We start from the raw sequence: 7,455 nt of genomic DNA on the forward strand, positions 1-7,455 counted from the left end.
ACCTTAGCCACAATGTTCAGTGGAGTTCTTTTTTTAGGTCTTCAATGAATTCTTTTAACGCCTCTTTTCCCTTCTCTTTCTATTATCTCTGGACAGTTCTCTTTTTCATGATTTCCTGTAAAATAGAATCTAGGCTCTTTTTTGATCATAGTTTTCGGGAAGTCCAAGGATCCTCAGATTTTCTCTCCTAGATCTATTTTCCAGTTCTATAGTTTTTTCCTAGTAAGTATTTGACATTATTCTCCAGCTTTTTGTATATATATATAAAATTTGTTTTGTTTTGTTTGACTGATTCTTGGGTTCTCAATGAATCATTCATTTCTATTTGTTCTCTCCTGATTTTTAATGAGTTATTTTCTTCATTCACATTTTTAAAATTCTTTTTGTATATGCCCAATTGAGTTTTAAAATGAATTATTTTGCTCCATTGAATTTTTTTTTCATTTCCCTATTTTCTTTTAGAGAGTTATTTTCTTTTTCCAATTCAGAAATCCTACTTTCTTGAGACTTTTTTTATCTTTTCCAATTCAGATATCCTACTTTCCTGTGATTTTTTAACCTTTTCTAATTCACAAATTTTGTTTTCTTGCATCTCCTGTGAATTTTTTATTTTTTCCAACTAAAATTTCAAGACATTGTTATTCTATATCATGGCTTCTCTTTCCTTTTTCCATTTTTCTTCAAACTCTCTTAAGTTTTTCATAGACTCTTCTAGGAGAGAGTTATGTGATGGGCGGCTGGTATCTTTCCCCTTTGGAGTGTTATCTGCTGACTCATTTCATTTAATTTTCAAATTTGTAAGAAATGACCAACTGGATGATTTCAGAAAGGCCTGGAGAGACTTACATGAACTGATGCTGAGTGAAATGAGCAGGACCAGGAGATCATTATATACTTCAACAACAATATTGTATGATTAATTCTGATGGACATGGCCCTCTCCAACAATGAGATGAACCAAATCAGTTCCAATAGAGCAATAATGAACTGAACCAGCTACACTCAGTGAAAGAACTCTGGGAAATGACTATGAACCACTACATATAATTCCTAATCCCTCTATTTTTGTCCGCTTGCATTTTGGATTTCCTTCACAGGCTAAATGTACACTATTTCAAAGTCCGATTCTTTTTGTTCAGCAAAACAACTGTTTGGTTATGTATACATATATTGTATTTAATTTATATGCTAAAATATTTAACTTGTATTGGTTGACCTGCCATCTGGGGGGGGGGGGCGAAGGAGCGGGAAAATTGAAACAAATGGTTTGGCAATTGTCAATCTTGTAAAATTACCCATGCATATATCTGGTAAATAAACACTATTAAAAAAAAAGCACAAAGGTTATTTCTTCTATGTCTTCTTTGGGGATATTTGTTGTTTTTATCACTCCATTGTGCGTTGACTGTTTTGGTGTTGTATATGGTTCCATTACCTTACAGTTTTATGACAATGTGTTCATTGTTGTCCTGTTTCCACTTTTTACTTCATGAGTCTGTATATCTTAATATAATTCCCTATATTCTACCTTTCCATAGCTTTGTCACAGAGATATTCTTGTAACTTTCATGAGTCACAGGTCATAGTAGTCATCATCCAATTGATGAACCTGCACTTTCGGTTCTGATACTTTACTACTACAAGAACTGCTGCTATAGTTGTTTTTTGTATATAGGATGTTGCTTCTACTATTGAACTCTGATTCTTGCACAGCCCTATTCAACTTGTTAGACTCGATAATCTTATGCAGATTATCAGAAGACTCTGTAAAAAAGTAAACAATTTAATCATGATCAAGAGTAACTGCCTTTGTTCTCAGATCACTGTAGCCCACCCCAAACCAAGAAAAACTATATTACAATGATTAACTAGAGAATTCGACTTATTATTATATGATGCCCATTCAATGTAATTTCCCTCATCCAGTCCTATCTATTCCTTAGAATTCGCAATATCCATATAATAAACTTTCCTTCATCATAGACATCTTTCTGTTGTATTCCATTTATCTCTTCACACTCACAGAGAAGTGACCCTTGTCATGTCCTTAGATAATTTCTCTTCAATAGAAAACAATTTTTTAAATATCTGTAAGTCCCTGTCATTTTTATTTGAAAGAAATTTAGAATCATATAGTCTTAGCTCTCAACTGACACACTTCCTCTGTGTTGCCATTATTTCATATTTATTACATCCCTACTATATGCCAGATTCAGTCCTAATTACTGGGATTGTTGTTATTCATTCTCAAATAGTACCATGACAGCTGAAAGATGAGGCTATGATACATAAATGAACTGGATTTAAGTGAGAAAGAGCTGTGCATGTTCACCTGTTTCACTTTCCCCTCTACAGCCATCTAAGTCTAGTGGGCAGACATACATCAGGATGTCTGGAGATGGCCTTGGGTGCAAAGGAACAACATGGGTTTTTTAAGCTAATGTCTTCTACAGATCTCGGTTTAACTGAGTAAAGTCCTGTAATGCTTGTTACTAAGGAAAATGACCTATTTTATCAAGTCAAAATAAATAAATAAACAAACATGAAAATAAACAAGCAAACAAATAAATAAATCTTGGAGTTGAAGACCTTTAGGGTCTCTGGCCAAAACACAGTTGACTGTTATTTGAATTCACTTTAAGTTAATCAGTACCCAAAAATGAAACCTTGAAGCTTGGCCTAATCACTATTTTAAAAGTTTCTTATTTTTCTAAACATGTGGATAGATAATTCTTCAACATTAATCCTCGTGAAATCTTTTATTCCATTTTCCTCTTCTCCCCCAAACCTCTCCCCTACATAGCAAGTAGTCCAATATATGTTAAACATGGAGGAATGTATGTTAAATACAACATATGCACACATATTTATATAATTTTCATGCTGCACGAGAAAAGTCATATCAAAAACAACTATGAGAAATAAAATAAAATGCAAGTAAACAACCAAAAAGGGAAAATGTTATGTTGTGAACCATACTTATTTGCCATAGTCCTCTCTCCAGGCATAGATGGCTGTCTTCATCATAAGATCATAGAACTGGCATTAATCATCGCATTGCTGAAAAGTCACATCCATCAGAATTGGTCATCATATAATCTTGTACAATAATCTGGCATTTAGTTATAATAATCTGCTGGTTCTCTTAACTTCATTTAGTATCAGTTCAGGCAAGTTTCTCCAGGCCTCTCTGAAATCAGCCTGCTGTCCATTTCTTATAGAACAATAATATTCCATAACATTCATACACCCTACCTTATTCAGCCATTTTCTAACTAATGGGCATTCACTCGGTTTCTAATTCCTTTCCACTACAAAAAGGATAGTCACAAACATTTTTGCAAATGTGGGTCCCTTTCCCTTCTTTAATATCTCCTTGGGAAGATGGAGGAGAGGAAACAGGTTTTATTCTAAGCTTCTCTTCTGCCCTCATTACTAATTACCAAAATCAGCCTTTGAAATAGTGCTTAACTGGTAAACTCTACAAATATTGGGAGTACAACAAATAATCAGGTGAAGATAATCTGGAAGATTGCCAGAAAAAAAAAAAAAAAAAAAAAAACTTTTTCCTGATTGGGGAGAGGAGGCCAGCACTGGTAGGGGGGGCAGAATATGGAGGCTAGCACACTAAATGGACTGAAGGTCGATACGGTTCTGCAAGTAGAGAATTTGCAGGGAAGATTCTGCCACAGGTTGTCTGCTCTGCTTTGGTTATAAAGGAGTAGATCAACAGAGAAGTTACATAAATGCCAAACCTAGAGTATACTTCAAAAAATGCCAGAATTTAACAGAACCTGGCCACACCCACCCAGCACCTTAAGTGACTCAGCACAGACCACAGCAAAGCTGTGCAGCCATATTTTGCAGCCAGGGCTTTTGCCTAGGACAGCCACACTTCTGCACACAGGGGGGCTGTACCTGGGTCAACCACAATTCTGCATAGCAGGGGGGGATAGGAGGGGTTCTGCCTGCAACATGGAACTTCTACAGCTCACTCGCTCTTTCCAGGGTGGTGTCACTTCCACTGCAGGTCTCTTCACAGGAAACTTCTGCAGCTTGGTTGCTCTTTGCAGCCTGTTTGCAGGACAGCTACTATCCATCTATCTATTCCTGTTCTGTAGAGGAAGTTGGTAACCTCCTTGCTTTGAAGGCAGACCCTAAGGAAAAAAAAAAAAAAGTAAAAAATCCAAGTGAACTCTAACTATTGATAACAGATTTCCAACTCTGAAGAGTCTAATAGCAGAGAGTCTCCTGAAAAGAAAAAACACAACACAACAAAACAAAACAAACAAACAAACAAAAAACCCCAAAGGGGAATGTAACTTGGCTCCCCATCACACAAGGCTCTCCTAGAAGAAATTATAAAAGATCTTAAAGAGAGACCTAGAAGAAAAAGGGGGAAAGGAAAGAGAAGCTATGCAAGGGAGTACAGAAAAGGCGTTTGACTCATTCAAAGAAAATCTCTTTGGGATTTATGCCTAGTAGAAGCTGGATCAAAGGGTATGCACATTTTGATAAATCTTTGGTAGTAGTTACAAATTGCTCTCCAGAATTATTGGAACCATTTACAATTCCACCAACAATGATTTGCGTCCTAGTTTTCCCACATCTTCTCCAAAATTTTTCATTATCTTTTCCTATTATCTTAGCCAATCTTAGAGGTGTTTAGAGATATCTCAGAGTTGTCTTAGTTTGAATTTTTCTACTCAATAATGATTGAAAGCACTTTTTGATATAACTAGAAATGATTTTGATTTCTTCATCTGAAAATGTTTTGCTTATATCATTTGACCATTTATCAGTGAAGAATGACTTGAATTCTCATAAAATTGAATCAATTCTCAATATATTTTACAAATAATGTAAGGCATGTTTCTTAAGAAAGGAATATAGCCAATAAACCTCAAGGTAGTTTTGCAGGGTTCACAAATCAATAAAAGAAAGCTTTCAAGGGTATCTGTAGGTAAAGGTATGATACTCTTTTCAGACAGGCAGAGGGAAGAGAAAGAGGGAAGGCAAAGAAGAAAAGGACAAAGGAAGGGAAGGAGGGGCAAGGAAGAAATTAAGGGAAAAAGAAGAGAAGGAAGGAAGGAAAGTTTCCTAAATTACATTTTGCTGTTGGGTTCTTAGTGGAACTTTGTGGAACCTCTCTATTCACAGAGGTTATTTTTTGTCCTTTGTTCTCAAAAAGGACTATGTTATCAGGGAGATGATGCCATGGCATACACCTGAGTTAAATTATGTAAAGGAAAACTATACAAAGTCACTTGTCTTACTTTCCACTCCAGAGCCATCTGGGTCCAGTGGCTTTATATAAATCAGTATAACTAGTGATAAGAAAGAGAGGCCAAAGATAGCCCCTGACTTCGAGGAGTTTAGAATCTAATGGAAAAGACAACATGCAACATATAACATATAAGCATACGCATACACCAGGAACCTATGTATGGAATAAATAAGAATCAATTAACAGAGGAAATGCAGTAGAATGGGACTAGAGAATGTTTTCAGTAAAACAAGGGATTTGCGTTGGCACTTAGAGGAAGCTAGGCAATGACATATATAACATTTACACTGGTTTATCTTATTTTATTTGCTTGCCTTTTTTCTTCATTTTTTTCCTTTTTGTTTGCTTTTTTATTGTGGAACATGATTAATGTGGAAATGTGTTCAGAAGAATTGCAGATGTTAAACCAGTATTGATCTATGTGTTGTCTAGAGAATGAGCGTGGATGGATTGGAAGGAGAACAGTTTGGAACAAATGGTTTGCAAGGGTGAATTTTGTAAATGATCTTTGCATGTATTTTGAAAATAAAAAAGCTATTATTAATTTTTTTAAAATTAGGTTTTTCAAAAGATTTTTGATCACTCTTCGTCTACTATTCTTTTTCCATAACTACCAATTAATGCCATATACATTGTATTTATTTTTATTCTTTACAAGCACTTTTAAAGAAGTAAATCTTTTATTTTTCCAACTCAATTCTGTTATAACAATGGTAGTAAATAGTAGTAAGAATGATATACTGAAAAATAAGAATGTAGCTATACCCACTTGTTAAACACTGACATAGGATCAAGAAATCATAAAATTCATGTTTACCAGCCCCATCAATACACAAATTCATGGAATATGGAAATGTTCTGCTTCACTATTTCACAGATAGTACTACAGGTTATTCAATTCTAAGAATTAGATTCTAAATTATTAATGATGAATTACAGCTTGGTTGTAATGCACAATTATAAACTATATTAACCTCAATCTGAAGTGTCATTCTACAGTTTTATTTATACAACCAATGGAGAGAATTTTCCAGAATATCAATATAACATAATATCAATATAACATAAAAAGCCAAATTGCAATGCTAGCAAAAATGAGACCACTATTATTAAAACAAGCAGCAACAGTCTACATCTGGGTTGCTGTCTAAGAGTGGCTACTAGACAAAACATTGAAATAATCTGTATTTCTGGGGGAGGAAAAGAAAAAAACTGCATTGCTGCAGGTCTTAACTAGGACCACTTGCAACAACTCAGTGGCTAACTAGGTAGCTCACAAATGAGGGAAATATTATTCAAAAACTGGGAGACTATTCTCCATATCATCATGTTATCTCATTGCACATAAATTTCACAAATGCATTATGTTGTTATGCAAGTTTTGTGTTCAATATTTTTTCATACCCTTCATGAACCATCTTTTCACATTCTTTCAACAAATGTTCACACATCATTCCAGTATGTTTTTGAGTAAAGAAGATTTGTTTTTTTTTTTTTTTTTTTTTTTTTAACTAGTAGTGCTTCTTCAGGTGAGGTACCTGCACATGCTGGTATACCGAGGAAAAATACAACTGACTGTGAATCAGAATGATAGCAAGGACTTAATTATCAGGAGCTAGATTTTTAATATCTTCTGCATATGGCTATACTCTTGTTTTATCTTTTACATAATTTGCCAAATAAATTTCTTTTTAAATATGGAATGTTTCATGCATTTGCATATCATCCTTGAAAAAACACCATAATAATCTTCTCTGTATTCCAATTTTAGTAGATGTTCTGCCAAACCAAGCACTATGTACTTTTTAATGTACATTTCTTCTCCCCTAATATAATGTGATTGTGTTTATAGTTAGTATTGCTTATTATTATTGGATTTTTTGTCAATTTAGCCCCCATTTTGTCTATTTATCTTGGCATAAAATATACCACTAATAAATAATTGTTAATGGATCTAAATATATACATGATACATATTAAATACAACAGAGTAGTATGATATGATAAGATAGGACTTGAAATGGCATAACCTAACATAATATAATTAATATATTTTAGAATATTATACCTTGTATATACAAACACAAATATACTGTAATACAACTTCTTTGACATGGCACAGTGTGTAGTTAGGTGACACAGTAGGTAGATTACTCAGCCTGGAGACA

At 34.2% G+C, this 7,455-nt stretch overlaps 1 non-coding gene across 1 annotated transcript; it reads right to left on the bottom strand.

Annotated features, from left to right (window-relative positions):
* Positions 1-6,978: 6,978 nt before the first annotated feature.
* Positions 6,979-7,082, bottom strand: LOC141565197 (U6 spliceosomal RNA). Its single transcript, XR_012488884.1, has one exon. It is a non-coding gene; the product is annotated as a U6 spliceosomal RNA (small nuclear RNA).
* Between the last annotated feature and the right edge of the window lie 373 nt (positions 7,083-7,455).

Source organism: Sminthopsis crassicaudata, chromosome 3 (genome assembly GCF_048593235.1).
Source record: "Sminthopsis crassicaudata isolate SCR6 chromosome 3, ASM4859323v1, whole genome shotgun sequence".
NCBI classification, from domain to species: Eukaryota; Metazoa; Chordata; class Mammalia; order Dasyuromorphia; family Dasyuridae; genus Sminthopsis; species Sminthopsis crassicaudata.